This window comes from Alexandromys fortis, unplaced genomic scaffold, assembly GCF_014885135.2.
Source record: "Alexandromys fortis isolate MF-2015 unplaced genomic scaffold, M_Fortis_MF-2015_v1.1 scaffold_0, whole genome shotgun sequence".
NCBI lineage: Eukaryota > Metazoa > Chordata > Mammalia > Rodentia > Cricetidae > Alexandromys > Alexandromys fortis.
Genome location: NW_026067949.1, coordinates 32,935,523 through 32,959,609, shown reverse-complemented (window position 1 = coordinate 32,959,609; position 24,087 = coordinate 32,935,523).

Here is a 24,087-nt window from a genome sequence, read left to right as displayed (position 1 = left end):
AGTTCCTACTACCTATTGAGCCCGTTCATATTTACACACCCTTCCTTGCCCTTCCATAGATTCCACAACCTACTGTTATCACCCACTGCACTATAGATAGTCTAACCTGCCTTGATTAATTACAAACTCTACTCTGAACCTGCACCTGGACCGCAGGCACCCAACCCACCACATAGATGAACATGTAATCGTGTTGATGGGCTTCTCTTCACATTAATGATCCCTAACTCCCAGTGGAACTAACTGGCCTGCTCTCCGGGATGCAAGTTCTACTTCTCTAATCATTGCAAGTCTTCTGCTCTCCAGAGGAATGCTCCATGTCTTATTTATCTCCTAAAGCTCTAGCATTTCTTTCAACCATGACTTGTTAAGTAAACAGAAGCAGTCAGCAGAGATGCCACATGGACCAGCGGTCAGAAGTCATCTATGGATGCCCACGCTCAATAGCTGTCCTTCTCTCTGGCTAAAATTAGGTGAGTGTTTGCATTTCTGTCTAAAGCCAGCCCTCTACTGTTCAATGGATCTGATCTGTATTCATTCATTCATTCTCTCTCTCTCTCTCTCTCTCTCTCTCTCTCTCTCTCTCTCTCTCACACACACACACACACACATACACACACACAGAGACATCTTGAACCATTTCCATAAATATAAAGGCATACAATAGCATTTGCATGATAAATAAGCCGGATAAGACTGACTGTATATTTCCTGCCACAACCATTCCTATGCTACCCTTTGCAGCCAATCCATATTTTTAAAAAGTTATTTATACTTGCAAGGTCATGTTCCTCTTCACCAAATCGCCTTTGATAAAGATTTTTGTCCCCACCACTTTAGTTAACTCTCCATCATGACGACTTCTCAGTTCCCACATCCTTCTACATTGGCAGTGTACTGTAAAGCTTACTATTCCTTCCTCCTCGAAGTCCTGTCCCCACTTGACCTCCAGAGCAAGGGTCCCAATGAAAACAGAGCTGACCAGAGTTACAGCCATGAGCACTTCTCAGGCACTGGTTTGATGTCTCCATGGCCAGGAGTTGCTGCCGCTCAGCTAGCAGTCATCTCAAACTCAATATACACAGAGCAAAAGTAATGCTGAATTCCTGAATTTTCTCTTCAGGTCTTCAAAGCCTATCAGTTGTGTCTGGAAAGCTGCTTCTGCCCCAAATGTTGAAATTACCTTTCAACTCCTTGCTCTCTATCTCTTCTTCTAACCCAACAGCAAACCTTGTTGGATCGCCTTTAAAAATCTAACCACTTCCTCTTGTTTCCACTTCTGTTGTCTGAATTAACATCCTCCCTCTGGGTTTTTGCAATATCTTTGATGGTATTCTCTGTTTCTATTCTTAGTCTCTCTATCGCTACTGGAAAAAAAATAGAGTAATTTTTAAAATGTTACATTGTGTTGCTCTGGTATGAATATATGCATCCTCCCCCCAAAAATAAGTTGAACCATTATCACCTATGCCAAATTATTAAAAGATGTAGGACTGAGGAACTGGCTCAGAGGATACACGGATTGTCATGAGACAACGAGGACAGGTGATTGAGTCCCTGTGATCCACGTGTCTAGTTTCCTTTCTGTCTGTGATAAAATACCCAGATGAAAATCAGCTTAGGGGGGAAACGGTTTATTTTAATGCACAACTCCAGGTTACTATCCGTTATTGCAGAAAAGTCAAGGCGGCAGGAGCCGGAAGCAGCTGGTCATATCACATTCTCAGTGAAGACAAGAGAAATTGATTGGGCTCAGTTTTATTTCTCTCCTTCAACAGTTCAAGACGCACTGCCTAGGGAATGGAGGTGCCTCCCACAGTGGGCTTAGTCGTCCTACATCAGTTAACTTAATTAAGATACTTCCTCCACATTCATGCCTATAGCCCAACGTAATGTAGACAATTCGTCATTGATACTCTTCCCAGGTTATTCAAGGGTATGTCAGACTGAGAGTTAATGCCACACATCACACCATATAAAACTTGATGTGGCAGTGCTTATCAATAAATCAGTGCCTACAGTGACATAGCAGGAAAGACAGGATAATTCCAGGAATCTTACAACTCAGGTATCCTGGTGCACAAAGCTGGGAATGGCAAAAGATCCTGCCTCAAACAAAGTGGAAAGTGAGGAGCTACACCTAACGTTGTCTTCTGGCCTCTGCTCTGAATAGCATACTCCCTAATCTCACAGAGTCCATTGTTCAGTGTGTGTGTGTGTGTGTGTGTGTGTGTGTGTGTTTACGGACTAAAGCTATTTTTATCATGAAGTTAAAGTCATCTTTTTAAAAACAAAATTGACCGTGCAATTACTCAACTGAACACATCATAAGACTCGCGATTGTTTTCTCCAGATAAATTTTTCACTCCATGGCAAATTGTCTGCAACTTGCCCGGAGCTGCCTTCTTGTCTCCCCTAATAGATTTTGTGTCTGATTTTTCCCTTTTGCTTAAGGCGTTTTTCTAAGTGACCTCTCCCTATGCCTGCTTAACTCCAATTTGTTCCTCGGGGTTCGGGTCGCAGAGCTGCTCTACAAATTAGATACTGCTCCTTACATATAGGGCACCATAGAGTCATTGGGTGAGAACTGGGGACTCTGTTATATACCTTACAACTGGAGAGCAGTTTACAAGGGTGAATGACTTATTCCAGTAGAGGTGGCACTACGTCTAAGTCCCACACTTAGCAGAAGATGCTCATGTCTTATCATTGCTCCTATTTTGCTTATTGATGCTACTACACAGTAATATGTCTCTTATCCGATGGCTCTCAATTTCCATAATTGCCTGGGAACTCAGAGATTAGCAAGCCAGGCAACTGCAGAGCCAAGCTGGGATCACAAAGCTGATGTCCTTTAGTGATAACCTGGTGCCCTAGGTCCTCTCCCAAAACCCAGCTAAGAGTAGGAGGTGCTCTCATTTTAAACACTTACAACAACCTGGTGACCTGGCTCCTCAACCCAAAAGATGACCCAATCAATGACCACTATCTGTTTTAGTAAGTGCTCACAAAATGCAAGACATTGTGCAGAATTGTAGAAAATGTACTAAAAAGTTTCTATTCCTGTAATCACTGCCATCCACTTTTAAAAGGCGCCCCCCTTGCTATCTAGACCCTCTGGAGCTGTGGGTTGGTTGGCCTATACTTTACTCCTAATAACCTGTTCCCTGTGCTGGACAGTCTGGCCCTGCCTTGATAAAGGGGAGGACTTCAGTCCTGCCTCAACTTGATGGGCCATGCTTTGTATAATAAGCCCATGGGAGGCCTGTCTCTTTCTGAATGGAGATGGAGGAGGAGCAGAGGGGGAGGCAGGTAGATAGGAAAAGGGAGGAGATGGGAAGAGAGGAAGGGAGGGGAAACTTGTTGGTATGTAAAAAAAAGGGGGGGGGAAGGTGTTTAAATTTTAAAAAAAAATTAAAAACGTTGTCCCCAATAAGACCTGATACCTCGAGGGGCAAACCCACTCTGAAAACTTGACTGGCAACTAAGGGAAGCAAAGAAATTACAGCTGGTGACTTTCCCACTGGAGTTTTGTCTACCCGACCATGCAGCCTTCAGAATGTCTTGCCAGCTCTCTTATCTTCTTCCAGTCCTCTGAGGAATTCAACCAGAAGCAAATGCTAAAATCCTATGTTCCAAGGATCTGACTGAAGTGTAGTTGTTGGGAGCAATGAGACTCCAGATCCTGAATTTCTTGTAATCCCCTGATCTAAGTGCCTACAGCTGCTCTGAGCAGGAGACCTTCAGGAGTTCCTGATGGCAGGAGAGTGGTTTCTGGTGGGTTTGGCTGGGGCGTGGCTATCTCTCTATATAATCTGCCCTTGAACAAAAGGGGGCATTCTTGGGAAATTCAAGGATGACCCGTGTTGCTGTCTCTCTGTCTGTGTGTGTTTGTTTTTTAACCTCCAGCCCCCTTGCCCGAAGCCAGCGAACTGGGTAATAGCGCACAGAGCGCAGACACAGGAGCACGGTGTGTGCGCAGCATATAATCACTATTGTTAGTTTCCAGGCACACTTTGACCCTGCCCCTTGGGTATGATCGCCCCTCAGCTTAAGGAAAGCAGGTGCAAAGGCCCCTTTAAGAGGCAAGCTCCGCCCACTGATGATCTCTCTTCTCTCCTTTCTCTCCCTTTCTCTCTCTTTCTCTTTCTCTCTATCTCTATCTCTCCTTTCTTGGGGAAGGAGCCAATACCCTCTTAATACCCTCTTCTTAAATAAACTCCACACTCAAGCTCTCTCTGCATGGCGTATTCTGTCACCCACAAAGGTCTTTCTTGTGCCAGATCTTACAACTATACTCTGATTTAAAAGGCAAACAAGTGTTGGGCATTGTGTATTTTCAAAGGCTTTATGAAATAAAAGGGGTATTTTTTAAGTGTTAATTTAACAGAATGTTTCAGTTATCTGTAAAAATTCACTTATATGGAATGCCCCCATCTCTGTTAGTGTTAAAATAAGGAAGAATTTTAATGTTTTATTTAAATAACCCAGCAGGGATGATCTAGAATAGTGTAAGTCCAAAGAAGCAGGGAGAAGCCTCCTGCAGATTCTTCACCTTCAGTCTCTATAAAAGGACTGGCCAATGGGAGTAAGCACCTAATTCCTACTTCTGCAAGGCCGCAACAACTTTATGAACTACTGATAATTAGTCATATCTACAAATTCCAGTGCGTCTAGAGCAGGGGTGGAAAGAGTGACCTAGTTATAGCACTGGGGAGGCAAAGGAGCCTTTCTGTAAGGAATGACACTTGGATTAAGAAGCCAAGACTAAACAATGGCATTAACCTTCAGCGCTTGATTTATGGCAGACAATCAATTACTTGCCAGCGTGTGTCAACGCTTTCAACTCTGTGAGCACAAACTATACACCTGAATTTACTAGGAAAATACAAAGTCACTGGGTTCCTTGGCACAAGTCCCTGCTGTCAATTTTACTCAAAACTATTAAGGAATGTTTTCTATTCTATTAAAACCAACATAGGATTTTATAGCATAAAAATCAATATTTGAGGTGTTCTTTGTTGTTGTGTTTATTCTTTTAAGAAGAAAAATGCTACTTTCTAAACAAGTCTAGGTTCTTGAGAACACTGTTTCTCAACCGGTGGGTGGTGATCCCTTTGGAGGTTGAACACCCGTTTCATGGGAATCACCTAAGACCATTGGGAAACACAGATATTTATATTAAGATTCGTAACAGTAGCAAAATTGCAGTTATGAAATGGCAATGAAAATAATGGAACGGCAGGGGGCGTCACCACAACATGAGGAACTGTATTAAAGGACCGCAGCCTTAGAGACGTTGAGGCCCACTGCTTTAGACCATGCTCAATGCCTCTATTCACTTCCATCTGTCATTAAGGATGTCATTATAGCAATAGAAAAGTGTCAGCTAAGGTCTGCGAGAGTATTCTTTTTTATCATCGAGCTGTGGGTAGCTTGACAGACATGTGTCCAGCAGCAGCATCCGCAGCAGTGAAACTAGACTACAGTACTGGCGGTTACTGTGGTCCCACCAATAGTAGCCATGGCTAGAACTGTTGGCACAGCCATTACAATAACAGCGACTGTGACTGCTGTACCATTTTCAGTGGACGATACTGCTATTACAGTGTGCAGTTAGGAGGGGTGAGGCGGGAGTCATAGCCACAGCAGCCGCAGGAAGGATAGCTGCAGCCATAGTCAGGAGCTGCGATGGGGTCTGAACCTTACTAGAGGAATGAGATTGGATGAGTTATTCAAGTTCCTCCCAACATTAGAATGAGGTTAAAGGCATCCAATTCTAAAGACTGCCATTAGGAAAATGAATAAAATATACATAAAGGAAGACCCTGGCACAAAACAAACTCTGGGCTATTTTAAATAACTGTCCACATCATTGTTATTAGTATTATTATATCTGTCTATCTGACAAGAAGTTGAAATAATAAAAAAGCAAGCCAAAGGAAGTTTGGGACAGAAGAGCAGTAAGAAACAAAAGATCCATTTTCAATCGTAATCAAATTCACAATTATCAATTATGTCTGTAAAGAAACATCCTGTATGCATAATTGCTACCAAAATCTCCTTTTAAGCTAGTGTAATGACTAGAATCTGTAATCCCCATACTTGAGAGGTAGACAGGAAAATCATAATTCAAGGTCACTCTCAGCCACAGAGTAAATGCAAGGATAGTTTGGGATATTTGAGGCATAATCTCAAAGAACAAAAATCCTTTCAATATACTGTATAACCCTTCTCTATGCTCTACAAAAGTCTACCTCACAGATATTACATATATCCAAACCCAAACCCGGGAATGGGTAACCTGGTATTTACTTCCACGGAGCTAGATACTATGTGGTTTCTCTGTTCATAGCCACCTACTTCTGATTTCCTCTCTTCTCTGGAATTGATTGCCAAAAAGGTAATTGCTCCCTGGTTGTCTGAAATCTTTTAGAGAAAAGAATACCATTCTTAGTTGTTTAATTCCCTAAATAGGACCCAGAGATCCAATACAAGCCTCAATGCACTTGACAGTGGTCAATATTCTAACTGTAAGAGACCTTTCCTCTTCAAAGACTAGTTGGGACATTGTGTTTTGAAGACCTAGGTGTGTGGGTATTTAATCTTCTTAGCCAGGAGCACAATAGCTTGTTTGCAGACCTAGCTGGGAGTGATATAAACATTTTGCCTATAGGCAAACTTCTCATTTAGTTCTTCTGCATGCAAATGATTTAATCCTTTCTTTTCTTTTTTTCTTAGCTGCTCAAAGGCAGCTGCGTTCTCTTTAGAGATTAGGCAGAATGTGATGACTTAATTCACATTTACTTACACGCCTGGCTTAGCATCCTTGCAACTGTGCTTTTTGAACATTCCTCCTAAAAGCAGCCACTGTCATTTTTGCTGACGAAAATACCTATGAATCTATTCGTTATAGCAGGGGCACAAAACACAGAGAAGTGTGCAGGTGAGTGGCTGGGTTTACTGGTTCAAACCCCAATCAAAGAGGCAGCCACAAGAGGTTATTCCTGGCTCCAGCTCTGATGGACAACGTGAATCACGGCCCAGTGACTCGTCAACATTCTCCTGATTGATGGTGATAAGCATTTGTAGTGGGTCCAGGATCAGAAGAGGTCCAGCATTTGGCGGCAGCGGGGTCAATTTATCTCAGAGAGGGTGGAGATTATTGGTTCTGCTACTGACCAGTTACTATCGTCTATACACCCTGAAAACTTTGAGTGCAGTAATTTGTCTTCCTTTCCTCCTTCTTCATTAAATCTGTAAATGTATATCTATTAAGAACCTGCTAGTACCGAGCATTTGCATACAATAATAATACCCAACACTTACTAAGTACAACTGTGCCACACACTATTCTAAATTATCTAAATGGCATCTCACAAAGTCCAGTGCAATGAGAATTGTTATTATCCTTATTTACCAATGGATTTTGAGCCCCAAAGGGTTGAAGTTACTTGTACAAGGTCACACTGCTAGGAAGTACAATCAGCACGTTTCAGGAAAATGCAATCTAAGATTCGCCATGGGACTTGTTTAAAAACGGTTAGTGGACAGAAGGGGTCATCGAGAGCAAGTAAGTCATTACTATCTCCTTTGAGACTCTAAAGTCTTGCAGGAACAGGAGCTAGGGACTTCGCCAGCATCGTTCAAAAGTTAATGGTGGAGTAAGAGCTACCATCATCAAAAGGGTAGAGATAAAGTGCTATTTTAAGACAACTGAGCCTGGAATCCTAGCTCATAGATGTGAGGGCAGTTCTTTGATGTTCAAAGGATCCAGTTTCCATGTTTGGATGCAGAATCTTGGATAAGACTTTACCTCCGTTTTCCCCACATACTAGCAGAACAGTCATACTAACAACCAAAAGTAGACCTACCTCTGGGTTTACTGCCCGTCTTTGAAAGAAACACTTTGAGAAGATGTTTTCTAGATTGAAGAGAGTCTTGCAAACGTACTGTCAGTCAATGAAGCACTGAAATGTACTCATTCTCTGAGAATATTTTCTTCATAACTATGAGACATCTCAAGCACTTATCTAAGTAGAAAACTAGTCTAGGTGGTCTTGTTGGTGAGTCCTTAAGCAAGATACTATAGCTTGATTTCAGTGGGAGCTACTTAGTTTGGTTCATGGCCAAAAAGCAGTCTTTCATTTCTCATATTGCAAAAGTATCTTTGTTGTGATCATCTAAAACAGACCCTGGTCACCTCCAAATCAAGATAGCTAAAAACAGCCTACCCACTGCAGAAAAGCAAGCAGGCCTTCAGATTCAAGAAAGCAGGCTGAAAAAGCCAAGGAGGAAGAAAGACAACTTTTCCCCTAGATGTCTCAGTGTTCAAAATTAAATAGGGAGTGGGGAGAATAAGTGTGATTTAAGCTTTGAAACAAGGCCTATGGTCTTATAAAGAGGCACCCCAAAAGCATTTCACACAGGGTGAAACAAAGCTGAATTTTCTCTGGGGATCATCAGAAAGCAAAATAACTCGTTAAGATAAACCATGTCTTTTCCTCAGGTCAAAACTTGTCTACATCTATAGATTAGAATGCCAAGGTCAGAAGTGTAAAGCTTTGAAAGTCTCTGGAGAATAATGGGCGAGTAGAACAAGATACACACACTTGCTTAAACCTTTTGGTCCCATTTCTTGACTATTTGAACATATTTCCCTCCTTTGATTGGGTAACCTAGGGAAGCTGTTTGATATCAGGAAAGGAAAGCGCTTTGAGGTCAGCCTTCAAAGGAGGAAATCACAGTTCTGTGCTAAGCATAAGCCTTTCCCACCTGTGTTTCCTAACCTGGAAACCAGTGGTCATGGACTTCCTCCAAGTTTTGTTGAGAAAATAGAATGAAGTAGCCTAAGTAAGCAGAATTCCCTGGAATTGTCAGTCCATGGTCTTCTCTTTAATTCATTCCTGGTCCTGACTACAATTCAGAACATCCATTTGGTGTTTGTAGAACACTGTTCTGCTGGCATTTAATTTTTGTCCTTTGAAGAACAATTTAGCTAATGCAAAACACCTCACAATCATATAACAATGCCTTTAACATGATACATATAAAAAACATACATAAAAACATACTTCTAGGTTTGCTTTGGAGGATTTAAGGTGTTAGTAACATAGAATGTCTGGTCCTTGCTCCCATCAGCCATATTTTAAGATCAACTGCATTTGAATTCATTTCAGAAACAACTTATAGATCTGATTTTCATAAATTTAGTTAAGAAACTTCATTTGTAATTCCCAATAGTACAGTATTTTTGAAGTGTCACTTATAGGAATTTCTAGACTAATAACAATAAATATAACCAACTTATGCTACTTCAGAAGACTTTACTTCAAACATAACTCCTTTGAGTTGTTTTGTTGTTATTTCTTTTTTTTTAAATTGTTTTTATTGAGTTATATATTTCACTCTTCTTCCTTCCCTTTCTCCCCCCTCCCCTTCTACAGTTTCCCATGATCCACACACTCAGGAGATCTTGTCTTTTTCTACTTCCCATGTATATTAGATCCATGTATGTCTCTCTTAGGGTCCTCTTTGTTGTCTAGGTTGTCTGGGATTTTGAATTGTAGGCTGGTTTTTCTTTGCTTTATGTCTAAAAGCCACTTATGAGTGAGCACATATTATATTTATCTTTCTGGGTCTGGGTTACCTCACTCAATATGTTGTTTTCTAGATCCATCCATTTGCCCACAAATTTCAAGATGTCATTATCTTTTTTATTTACTTCCATTTTCTGTAAATTACTAACAAGAGCCACAAGGATCCAAACATGAATATAATATCCACACATTGGAAAAATGGAGAATAACACGGAAAAATGATAAAGAAGAGAAATAAGTGCTAACACCATCACCTATCATAAAAAGCCATAGACAGAAAACTGAAAATCTTTTTATATCTCCCTTTAGCCCAACCTTCTCCTATGAAGAAAGTGAGAGCCCAACAGATATGTTTCTACAGTGTCATGACACATAAGGGATAAACTAAAGTGTATATTTCTCCAGTATGCAGTGTGATGCTTCAGTATATATGACCATTGCAAAATGGTCAAGTCAAGCAGATTAACCTTACATAACCATCACCTTACATTATACCTGGGATGAGAACTCTGAAAATCGATTTCCTTAGAATTTTCAAACACACATTTTTGCTAACTGTTGTTACCACAAGGACAAGAACTCTCTAGAATCTGTCTGCCCTACAGAGTCTTTGTAGTTCTGGCCAACATCTTCCCATGCTTCTCTCGGTCCATCCCCTGAGCAGCCACCCACTTCTGTGAGTTCCACTCTCTTAGATTTCATACACACAGGAAATGATGCTTTCTGGGTTTGCCTTATCTCACATAGTGTATCCACTGCCTCAGTACAGGCCCAATAATAAAAGGCTAGGTTACCTTGGACTAAAACCTCCCAAACTGGGATGCAAAAAACAAAACAAAACAAAACACTTTTCATCTTTTTAAATTGAGCATCTTAAGTAGTTTGTTATCATGATAGAAAGCTTACTAATATAGTAATAAGCTTGTTAGTCATAGCAAGAATAATAAATAATGACCCAGATATAAAAGCAATTGCCTCATCTAATAGCTCATTACTTTTATTACCAAGGATGCCTCCTTATAAGTTCAACTTCTAAAGTTGAAAGTTCCTTTCAAATACATACAATATTTGCATGCCCTAGTCTACTTGTGTCTGTTGTTCTACAATGTCAGTAAGTGTAAACTATCCTCAGATCTAAACAAATCCTAAACAGACCTGTTAAATACATTCCTTGTCTTTAATTTAAGACTAAAATATTTTCAACTCAGATATACTTTTCCAAGTAATTTGTCCATGTGTTTGATTAGCCGTCCCTTACATCCACCACGTAACATCTGATATAACAAAAACAGATATACAAGTCTTTGATTTACCTAAATATTTTGCAATAATTCCAGTATAATTTTCAACAAGAAAAACTTCCAAAAGACTCTTGCTTTATCATCTTAGCACTCATTACATTAGGTATCCTTTCTGTGTCAAAAACAAAATGAATAAGATTGAGTTTGGGTGTCTGGTTTGAAGGGGTTACAGTTCATGTTGTGGGGAAAGCAGGGCTCTGAGGGATCATGCTGCATCCATAGCGGGGAAGCACAGGAGATAAATTCCAAGGCTCCTCTACTTCTCCGTTTTTGTTTTTGTTTTTGTTGTTGTTGTTGTTTTTTTTTTTTTTTTTCTCTTTATTCAGTTTAGAATCTTAGCCCAGGGAATGGTGTTACCGGCATTCAGGATGCGTCTTCCCTCTTCAGTTAAAATACCCTTAAGGAAATGTTCAACATCCTTAGTCATCAGAGAAAAGCAAATCAAAACAACTCTGATATTCCATCTTACACCTGTAAGAATGGCCAAGATCAAAAACACGGATGACAACTTATGCTGGAGAGCTTGTGGGGTAAAGAGAACACTCCTGCATTGCTGGTGGGAGTACAAGCTGGTACAACCCCTTTGGATGTCAGTGTGGTGATTTCTCTGAAAATTAGGAAACAACCTTCTTCAAGACCCAGCAATACCACTTTTGGTATTCAAAGGATGCTCAACCGTGCCACAAGGACATGTGCTCAACTATGTTCACAGCAGCATTGTTTGTCATAGCCAGAATCTGGAAACAACCTAAATGTCCCTCGATCGAAGAATGGATAAGGAAAATGTGGTACATTTACACAGTGGAGTACTCCACAGCAAATAATAATAATAATAATAATAATAATAATAATAAAAATCTTGAAATTTGCAGGCAAATGGATGGAGCTAGAAAACATCACTTTGAGTGAGATAACCCAGATACAGAATGACAATTATCACATGTACTCACTCATAAGTGGTTTTTAAACACAAAGCAAAGAAAACCAGCTCAGAAATCACAATCCCAGAGAACCTAGACAACAATGAGGACCCTAAGAGAGACATACATGGATCTATTCTACATGGAAAGTAGAAAAAGACAAGATCTCCTGAGTAAATTGGGAGCATGGAAACCTTGGGAGAGGGTGGAAGGGGAGGGGAGAGCAGGAAAAGGAGCAGAGAAAAATGTAGAGCTCAATAAAAATAAAAAATAAAAAAGTCTTTAGAAACACCTTCATATATGCCCAAATATGTATCTCCAAGGTCACTCTGAATCCAGACAAGCTGGCAACAGACATGGCCCATCGCACTCATATTTGTTATTACTGTTGTTATATTTAGTTCTTAAAAAGTTTTACATGATGCACACCAGGCAAAAGTAATACTCACATTACTTTTCTGTAACTCCTCAAAGTTCTCTTAAGCATCCCTTGTAATTATAACTAGAACAACTGGCTGGGCAGGTCCCTATGCCCAAGTTTTCCTCTGTGTGCGTCTATCTATGCGCAAACATTATTTCCTAATCCTCTCCTCCCTCACTTCCTCTGAGGAAGTAGAAAACAGTTTTCCTTTTTAATAACAGGATTTTTTGCTTCAACTTGGATATTGAAAAGTGTTAAGAAACTTTTCTTCTCCCCACATTTTGCAATTTTAATTAAAATGTCTCAGCTGATCTGTCTGCTAATGATTATTTGGACAATGATGCAGAGAATCCTTTTTCTCAAAGGAATGAACACCTTCTAAGCCAAGAACAGCTTTGGGCCCAGATGTTACTGTTGTTCATTCTCGCCATTAATCAGCAAACATTGCAGTAGGACCCACCATGGATATTATTCAAACAGAGACTCAATTAAATTCAGAGGCAGTCCATTTAATCTTCATCAGCTCAAACAATGGCAACTTCATTTTTCTCAACCAAATGTTGAGACAGAGGAGAAACTTCAGAGATTTTCATTTCATTCAATATTGTTATAAAGTAACTGGATTTACAGTTTGACTTTGGACGAAGGAGAGACACAGCGTTCTGCTGGAAGTGATGCCATGAGCAAGATGAAGCATCCTGCACCGTTAAGCAGGAGCTGCAGAAATTTGGTGATAAAAAAAAAGAAAAAGATTCATTTGCTTCCCTAAATGCTGTAATAACTTAAGAAAGAAATAAGATGTTCTGTTCAGAGCGTGCAGCGTGAAGATGGATGTGGGCCGGCCGGGAAAGGAGTTGGTAGAACAAGAAGAGAGTGTGACAGGATTAGAAACGTCTCTAACTCCTATGTATTCATTTCTTCTAAACCAAGAAGGGCATGACTCCTTGGCTGAGTCCTGCTAGAGAGGCATGGTGGATATGATGAATGGGGAGTCTGAAATTAAGGACAGCATCAACCAGCTAGACATCTTTCTCTCCAAGGTTGTGACCTTGACATACTTTCAAAGGTGGGCAAATGCAGACAAAGTACTAACTAGATGCCTTTGCCTGAAGCTAGCTACTTCAAGGATCTAGGGATAATCAAATCTTGTTTTGGAACCTCTCCTTGACATCTGTGCACAAGTCAGCACTCTCCAGAGAAACAGATGGTGATTGGCAGATAGACAGACAAACATTCAAATAGACAGATAGGTATAATTTTTCTACTTTGGAGACAATTAATCAAAAGTCAAAGTGCTCCTTGGAAGCTGTGATGGGCATGTGAAGTCAAGCCTGTCCTGTGGGGCTATGTTTTGAACCTGTGGGATCTGTGTTAACTCTAGGATTTGTAGCAGAAGCAAATAGAATGGTTAGGGACTAGCTAATGTCTGGCCATTTCACTCACCTTAGGGGGATGTCTGGAACACAGTGGGCAGTGTGGTCACCGGCTGGATCAATACTACAGGGAGAAAATCACTGAGGCAAGAAAGAGCATTGCATAGAAAAGAAAAGGCAAGTAGCCCAAGACAAGAGAACTAGAAACAGAACCATGCAGAGATAGGGCTGAAAATGCTGATGAGGGCTGGGAAGACGGTTAAGTGGGATAAAGTGCTTGCCTGAAAAACACGAGGACCAAAGTTCAGATCCCCTGAACCCATGTAAAGACCAAATGGGCTCTATGCTGCCCCACCTGTGATTTTAGCCTCAGATGGCAGAGACAACATGGCCAAAGTGGGCTGGTTAGCTAGGTTAGTAATACCATCAAGCTCTGGGTTTGACTGAGAGACCCTGGCTAATGAACAAGGTAGAAAATTAATAAAGAATAATTCTAGGGGCTGGAGAGATGGCTCAGAGGTTAAGAGCACTGACTGTTCATCCAGAGGTCCTGAGTTCAATTCCCAGCAACCACATGGTGGCTCACAACCATCTGTACTGAGATCTGATGCCCTCTTCTGGCCTGTGGGCAAACATGCAAGGAAACACTATGTACATAATAAATAAATAAAACCTTTAAAAAAAAAGAATAATTCTAGATATCAACTACCATCCTCCAAATGCATGCCCACATACATGTACCTGTTCCCACATCCACACATTTGCTCACATATATTCAAGCATCCATACACACACATACATGTACAAACACACACACACACCATACACTCAAAACAAAAACAGAAAAAAATGTATTGCTGAAGATCACATCATAAAGGATGTCCATCCAAGTTAAAGATATTGGGTTTCAATTTTATATACAATCAGAAGGCACCAATAAGTTTTTGACCAAAAGAAATAAAATTAAATATGTTATTTAGAATAGTGATTTCAGACAGAGCAAGACAGTGGGTTCATCTGGAGAGTTTACGAAAAATGCCGATGCCAGGGTCCAACCCCAAGAGATCCTTGTTTAACTAGCATGAGAGTGATCCAGATAACACAGGTTTTAAAAGCTCTTGATAGGTATGGTTTGGCCTGCTCTTGGGGCCCTTTTGCCCCTGCTGGGTTGCCTTGCTCCACTCCGATACAAGGGTTTGCACCTAGTCGTATTGTATCTCCTATGCTGTACTTGGTTGGTATCCCCGGGGAGGCCTGGGGAAGAGGAGATGTGATGGGTGGGAGGATCAGGAAGAGTGGAGGGAGGGAAAACTACAGCTGGAATGTATCATATGAGAGAGGAACTTTTTAAAAAGCTCAGATAGGCAGCAGTTTGAGAATCGTCGCTCTAGAAGGGTCACTCTGGAATCTGTATTTTTATTAAATTGGTGACAGAGTATCACCTGGGGAAGACCTTGGTCCTGGAAGAGAGGAGCTGTCTGAAAACAAGTTTACTGGGGTCAAATGTCGGGCTGAAACGGCTAATTGGCCAAAGGAAGTAAGGGGAAAGAACTAGGAAGTGATTCCCGAGCACCCAGTGGGAGCATCAGCCCAGAATGCCGCAGAACAGGGTAGGATGGATGGAGGGTAGGACGCTAGGCCTGTTCCCTCCCCCCAGTCAGTGCGGCCTTTACCTTATCCCTTCGCTCCTGATCTACACCGCGAAATTAACCAGCATCAGTGTCAATGACTTCGCCAAAGGGCTGTGAAATGCAGCAGATGCGGATTGCTGCAGAATAAGGGACATCTGTCCTACCGCAGGTGGCCCTCTCCTAAGACTTCCCTGCCTGAAAAGAATCCATAACAGCCTCCTTCCTGTGAGGATTTCAGCTCATTTCAGATGTCACCGGCCCCAGCTGAGCAAGAGGGGGGCACAGTTAGGGAACGGGGATCCAATCACCATGAGCCCCATTGATCACAGTCTCCACCTTGATTCCTTGAACTATACCAAAGCAGATGGGAGCCAGCAAGGGCTCGCACTGGGCGCAAATGAGCTGTGAGTTCCTTCTTTTTAATCCCTCCTCGGATAACAAGCTTCCAGGCCCTCGATCAATATTGCCAGCGCACTGCTGTGCATCCTACTAGGCATACCTTGCTGACGATTACTCTTTTTAGGGAAATAATTACCCATGCACACACCCGTGTGAAAATTATTTATAGTTTATTTTTCAACTCCTAAACTAGAACAATTAAAGGTGTGCTATTTTTTTTTAAGAAGGCAAAAGCCTGTTGAGAATAGCCCCTGTTCTATAAAATTGGGATTCGGTTCCCCTGGATTTACAAACCAAAAGAGAAAGTATTGTGGTAGAGACCCCAGACCATAGAGATGTAACTCAGCATAGAGGCTGACAGACTTGTCTTTCCGCCGTGTGTAGTGATGCTGGGGCGTGATGGTGCATACTTGTACCGGACACTAGGGAGGCCTAGACAAGAGGTTTGCAAACTCAGAGCCAGTCTGAACTACATACCCTCTCTCAAATACCCCTAAAAAACCTGCAGGTCTTTCTGCAAGTGACTTAACTCACAGATATTCAATTTTGTAAAAGATGAACTGGAGTGGTTTGGAATGAGAAAGGAAACCTGAATGACATTCCTAAGGGAACACCCCTGACCTAGCCCACAAGCCAGGCCACTGCCAACTTACCAACAGCAAAGAGAAATCAACCAGGGACAGTGGGCAGCTGAGCTCAAGAGGTAGGGCATGCCTATCCTTATGATGTCAAGATGCAAAGTCATCACTCACAGGCAGAACACATTCTCACCAACACTACCCTCGACTTAGGACAGAACTAACAGGGAGGCTAGGCAGAAGGCTGAGCGGTTCTTATCTCTTCCAAGGTTGAAATGAGGGTCTCAAGCAAAAACATCCCCCTTCTTTGGGAGTAAGGAGATTTTATGCAATAGTTGGAAGCCACTTATACTATACAATAATTTATTTTTATTGAAAATTTAAAAGTAATTGGAAACCTTGGGTTTTCATTTGTTTAATCTGTCGACCTTCATCGTGTTGAATGAGTGTGTCTTCACAGTTACTTTGTAGGACAACGTGAAGTGCATGTCCTCACTATTGGGGTCCTTGACTGCTGTTTTCCTCAGAACAGGCATCTCTCCTTACAATGAACCAGCCTTACTTGAATCGTTATCCTTTTTGCTGTATAATTTTCTATTCAATATTATCTTATTTTTGATATTATAATTTACTTACATTATTTCTCCCTTCTCTTTCCTCACTCCAAAACCTTCAATATATCTCTTTGCTCTCTTTCAAATTCAAATTCATGGCTTTTTTCTTTAATTGTTGATATGTAGATGGAGATATAGATATATGTTTGCTTATGGATATATATATATCACATAAGTACAACTGATAAGTCTGCATCCTACTTGAATCTGTGTTTCCAAGGCTAACCACGTGGTACTGGGTAAGCAGTTGCCACACTCTTCCCTAGGGAAGACTATTTATTCTGCTCTCAGCATTCCTTAGTTGCCTATAGCCTTGTCTAGGGTTAAGGACTCATGAGCGTGCACCCCTTCACAAGAACATGCCAACTGGTGTCCTACCTGTTCACCTCATGTTTAGGCAGCCATGTGGGTGAAACTTTCTGGGTGTAGCTTCTGGCATTTCCAGGAGGCTTAATCTCACGGAAAACTCCCCGATTCTCCAGCCATTGCGGTCTTTCCACCCCCTCTTCTGCAATGATCCTGAGTGTTAAGTACAGGAGTTGTATTGTGGATGTATCCCTGGGAACTGGGCTCCACAATTCTGTATTTTATTGGTTGTAGTTTCCTGTAATGGTCTCCATCTATTACAATGAAAAGTTTTCTTGATGAGAACTGAGGAATACACTTATCTGCAGTGTATGGATAAATATTTATAATATACGTAGGGATTATGATGGGTTAGTCAAATGGTGGTTGTAGGTTCTCTTCCAAGATTCATGGTTTCACTAGCCCTGGATAGTTTCCAATACTAGGCATGATCTCTCTTGTTGAACAGGTCTTAAGTCTAATTAGAGAGTTATTAGTTACCACCAAGGTTTGCCTGCCACTACCACACCCTTAGGTACTGTGGCCATGTTGGTTATTGTTGTGGTTCATAGACATCACTTAAGGTTAGGACTGTTGGTTGCTTCCCCATTGGGAATCTTAAGTGGTACCTTCTGGTAGCATGAAAGATAGTGCTTAGGGAGGAAGCCTCTTGGGCCTTATCTGACGTGCATAGTGTCTTCGTTGCTCTATACTTTTAAAGTACCATTTCCAAGGGTCACTTCTATGCTGACTGATAGAGCTAACATGTGAAGTTCTCTCCTTCGAGATGAGATGGTACAAGGCATTTCTGATACTAACAGCTAGAAGTCATTGCAGATGAGCAGTGTAGTGAAGGAATCCCCAAGAATGCTCTCATTTCAGATGCCAACAGAAGCTCTAAGGTCGCCAGGCTTACCCACACTTCTGGACCAAGGGTTGCCATTACTTTCCCAGGTTCAGTAACTCAGAGAACTTGGAAAAGAGCAATTATTGATTTATTAGTCAGAGTTCTCCAGAAGACAGACTAATAGTTATTTATAGATGATAGGTAGCTTAGATAAGTAGGTAGACAGACTGATGGACAAACAGATGGATAGATGATAGATAGATGATTAGATAGATAGATAGATAGATAGATAGATAGATAGATAGATAGATACAGACAGACAGACAGACAGACAGACAGACAGACAGACAGATGGGGTCTGGGTGGATGGGTGGGCAGGTGAGCAGGTGGATGGATGAATAGACAGATAGATGATAGATAGATAGATAGATAGATAGATAGATAGATAGATAGATAGATAGATAGATAAATTCTAAAATGTCAGTAGATAGCTCAGTCCAAACCTGGAAGCCTCCACACAAGGAAGGCAGTGGGTGTAAGTCTCAGTCTGAGGTAAAAAGCCTAAGAAAATTGAAACCATTTGTTTAAGTTCTGGAGTGCAAAGGCCAGAAATGTTATAGTTCTGATGTCCAAGGATAAGAAAGTGTTCCGGCTCTCTAAGGGAAAAGAAATTGCTTTTCCTCCTTGTTCTGTCTTTTTGAACACCTACTTCCCCACCCCATCCTTCACTGATAAGACACTGCGCATTCACATAGAGTGGAGCCTTTTCTTTCGATCTACAGATTCATATACAGATCTTCCCTGGAAACGCCCTCACAGGCATGCCCAAAAATGGCGGACCAGCTCTCTAGGCATTCCAACACACAGCCATATTTAGCCATCACACTTAAAATTACAATTCTATTACAAAAGACTCCAGTCCTGACCAGCCAAACGAAAGGGTGACAGGGCACGTTCTGGGGTGCTGGAGCTTCCACAGGCAGCACCTGTGTCCTCAGAATGCGTCTCTCCTGTGCATCCGTGTTTATTATTATCAACCCAGAATCACTGGCCTCCGGATTGTATTTAACATTCAGACTTTTCCTTCCTTCGTGCTCAGGTAGCTGTAATGATATAACTTAGCCCAGCACCCCAATCCTCAATCACAGAGTTGGTCTTTCCAGAATAAACAAGCACCCAACTCTGACCACCAGTGAGCATATGGCCCCACAGTGAGCTCACATGAACTTAGGTCTGCACCCACCACAAGTAACAAATGCATTTCCATCTCTTAGGAAAGGCCAGAGATTTAAAAGCCTCCTTACCAAATGCCTGCTGTGCAGGCATGAATGCCTGAGTTCAGATGCCCAGGCATAGTGGGAAACAGGGGAGAAGGGGCTGGAGACCAGGCAGAACCCTGAAACTTATCAGCTGGGCATTCTAAGCAAATTGATAAGCTTTCGGCTCACTGAAATACTCTGTCTCAAACAGAAGAGGTGAAGAGCAACTGAGAAAAAACACTCAGTATCAACCTCTGGTCTCCACACACACACATGGACACTTGCACTCACATGTACATGTGCACAGACCTGTATTAACAAGTCTCTACATCATACACATAACATTTGCCTACCACACACATACACACTCAAAGATATCCAGGAGAAATGCAAGACAAATTTTTTTTCTGTATAGGAAATGAAATGCTTAAAAGTGTCATTTTTAAATTAAATTTCATTCAACTGCTGTGGATAGGACCAGCTCACAAAAGAAACTGAACTGATCATTTTCTTAACTATAATCATATTAAACTAAAAATACAGACTGTTTCAACATATGGGTCTCCATTTTTAATGCTAATAAAACAATACAGGAGCAATAACAATTTACTAAATACTCGGCATACATCAAACACTGTCTTATTGAGCCACCTAACAATCCAATTTATAAAACAGAAATGAGAGCTAGGAAGATGAATCTGAACCCAAGAGAGGACTCATGAATTGTTGTTCTGACCCCAAAACTAAGAACTTCTCAAAAATTGCTATAGGACTGAAACAAAGGATAATAATATGTTGTGACACATAAAAAAATAGCAAACTTAAAATTCAAGTTTACAAATGAGGTATTACAGTCTGAATACTTCATAAACCCTGATTCACGTATTGAAACTCAATCACCTAAGTGGGAGTATTAGACAAGACATTTAGTAAGTGACATAGACACGAAGCCTTGGCGAAAGGTATCACTGTCCTTGTAAAAGAGACTCCAGAGACCTAGCTAGAGCCTTTCTACCACGTGAGGCACAGCTAGAGGGTGCCGTCTACGAACTATGACAAACGTTCTCACGAAATACTGAATCTTGCCAGCACCTTGATTTTAGACTTCCCAGCCTCCGGGACAAGAAATCAGTTTGTTTTGCTTAGAAGCCATCTATTTCTACAGTATTTTATTACAGTAGCCCAAATAGATGAAAACACACATGTTTACCAGAACCTAGTCACATCTACAGGTTGTCATACCGTCTGTACCTGCTTTCACACTGTGGTGGCAGAGTTGGAGGGTTGTAAAGTGGTCCGTGAAGCCTATAATTTATTCCTTCCTTGGCCTTTCACAGGAAGGCCTGCTGGCCAGGCGGTCGGTCACATGGCTAGTGAGTGGCTGAAGTGCTAAAGCCAGGTTTCTGTGACTCAGAGCACAATCGCCTTAGCAAATCCCTTCTTTGTGATCAAATATGTATGTTTGTCATTTAAAAAAAAATCAGCACTTTCTAGATAAGGGGCCTGAACTCAGAGACCTCCTGAACAGAACAGACTGATCCCTAAACTTTATGCCCAAAAAGGAGGCAAGGCAGATGGCCGCCAGTGCTTGCAGTACCTGAATTCCTATCCCCAACAGCATGTAAAAAGACTGGCGTGGTGTTGTTACGTACTGCAATCCCAGTGCCAGGAGTGCCGACAGCATCCCTAGGGCTTGGGCTAGCCAGTCTAGCCAAATCAGTGAGCTGTGTGGGTTCAGCCGAAGATCCTGACTCAACTGACATGTGGGAGAGCAAACAAAGAAGATACACTTGATACCTCTGGTCTCTACACACATACACATTTGCACGCACACACACACACACACATTAAAGAAATAACTGTCCCCAAAGGGCCACAGTTTTTATTTTCCTAGAGCAGAATGAACAGAAAAAAAAACTAAACTGGAGTTCAGAGTGAGAGAAATAACCCAAGGTTAAGTTCAATCACAACAGCACCATCGCGGCCTACATCTGCATATCCCAAGGCCTTCTAGAAGATGTTTTTGCCTTCTTATTCCACTCTGAGAGCCATGCTCTAGAGGGCTCCATTTGTCATGCATTTGGCAAGAACTCAGAATTTTAAAAACTGGTGTGATTGAAGGACTGGAGTATTTATAAATACCCTGTGTTCACAACAACAAAAAGGGGCAAGGAAAACATTTATGAATATTTGAGAGATCATACATCAAAGGAGGACGGAAATGAGAAATTGCTTGCTGTTCTCCACGGAAAATTGTAAGCTGATAAAACAGAGCATCACCGTGTATAACCTGTTTAGAAGCCCGGCTGGGAACACGCTTTATCAGCCCCCTCCAGAGGGATGGGGGCTTGCTAAACGGGTGGACTGCTCTAGGAAGCAGAATGGTCATAGCTAGTTGGAATTTACTTCATTTGCTCTTTTACAGTGCAGCTCTTATCTTGGAAATTTTAATAAAGGCAGTGAAGAGGGTGGCCCACAAGAAACTACTTCTTAAGCTGTATAAAGAATGAGACCCTTCCTAACGGAGAATTCGGCAGATTAAACTCTGTGATAGCAGCATCTGGCCTGTAGACCACACTGTCTCGGACATGCCAAGTCTTTGCACTTCTATAGGCCCATTTGGGGATGAGAAATAAGAAGAGAAAAGATATACTGGACAAAGTGGCATTGGTCAGACAGTTCCTTGGTTAAGTTTTGGGGCCCACAGAGATGATAAAGATGGCTGCAAGTGAACCAGTTCAGCCTTGGAAAAGTCTGGAAAGGACAAGGAGGAAGCTCTTTGCCCACACAGTTTCTGATTCCTTGCCAGCATATCCTTGCAATGGAAGTATTCCCCTTCTGCATATGCTCTGCATATGCATGTAACTCAGGAGCACGCCTGCTTTTCTTTTCATCAGTGTCTCTTCTTGCTTCCTGCCTAGTGTGCCTCACTCTGTTCTGCACAGATTTTATGCTCCGGGTTGCAAAATTCAGTGTAGATTTTTTTGATGAAAAAAAATGGCTCCAGTTGTGTCTTTTATGTGGAAAGAAAAGTCTCCCATTATTGAGAAGTTAGTGACATCGAAAGTCACATTGTTGAATGCCCCATGCGACCATGGGCTGGCTCAAGGCCAGCGTTCACATCTGGGTGGGCAAACCTTTAACACCACGACAAACACATTTTCGAATTTTGTGTTCTTATCTATAGAAAATAGTCTGCAACAATATAATAGCTGCTATGTATCAAAAACTACTTCTTGCATTTTTATTTTTAAACTCTTAGCTGAGAAGTCATTACACATATTTGTGGGATACTGTGTGGCATCACTGTATGTGTATACAATGATCAGATCAGAGTATCATCAGGCTTGTCCATCACCCAGAGCTGTGTTTTTATTCTTTTATATTGAAAACATTTAGAATTCAGTCATTCTAAAATATAAAATTAATTGTCGCTAACCATAGTTACCCTACTATGATGCAATAGGGAACTGGAAATTATTCCTCCTCCCTAGCTGCTCTCCTGTGTTCTCTATATCCAATCTCCATACTATTTGTCTATTCTCTACTTCTATACAATAAGACATATTAGACAGCTGTTTTTCTCTAGAAGCATTTTATTTAGCTGTTCTCATCATTGTGACTCAAATACCTGACAGAAAACAGCTGAAGGGGGGGAGGATTTATTTGGGCTTCTGGTTAGAGAGGGTGGATCCGTCATGGCAGGGAAGGTGCTGCGGCATTCATGCCAATGGCAGTACATGACCGGAACTCCACTTCTCAGCCCATCAGGAATCAGGAAAAGATGGATGCCAATGACCCACTCACTTTCTCCTCTTCCTTCTTATTCGGCCCAGGAGCCCAGCCCATAAGGAGTTATCACTCACCATCGGGGTACATCTTATCTCCTCAATTAATCCTCTCTGGAGAGGTCTTCATACACACCCAAAGATGTGTGCAATTCATGCCCTAGGTGTATCTTAGTTCTCTAGAGTTTACAGTTAGAATTAACTATCACACACTGCATCCTTTCAAGAAATACAAGCTGAGTGATACCATTGCAGAAGAGGAACCAGAAGCTTAGAAGCCCCAAGGACTATCAGGCTGGCTAAGATTAATCCACAAGTAGAAAGATTGACAGTATTGACTGAAATGCCTGCATCCAGACTCTGGACTCCATCCCCACATCGTATCACCCAGAGTGGAAGTGATTGCTTCAGTCACCTTCTGAAATCTATACAGTCCAAGGAGATTTCTTAGATTATATTATCCCAGAGCCATCCTACATGAATTTGCATAATAATTTGTATGAAATGAATTGTTAAATATTAAATCCTATACTTGTTAATCGTGTACTGTGATAAAGAGGAGTGGTGTTTGATTTTAACTTGTATTTCTATGGTAAGTACTGAAATTTACTTTTTTCCATTAATACCCATTAATTTTATGCTTTAGTAAATTACATATTCATGTCCTTTGTTCTTTTTTCTATTGCAAGTTAAGGCTTTTATGATAAATGTTAAAGACTCTTATAAGTGAGTCCTTAAACCATTTAACCAACATCTAATTTAAGCACTTGATCCCAATCTAACCTCCACCTGTCCACTTGGGTTATAGGGACCATTTGTATACAGAGTTTAAGTTGAGGTTGAATTCCACATTCCTTCAGCTTTCACTCAATTTTCTCAAGAATTATGAGATTCGAACATAATTACATTGCTTTAATTAAATTTCCTCAGATGGTCTTTTAAACTGAAATACACATAGACAATTCAAAAGTACCAGCCACCTCACCATAGTGTGTTATGTATTGGTGCCCAT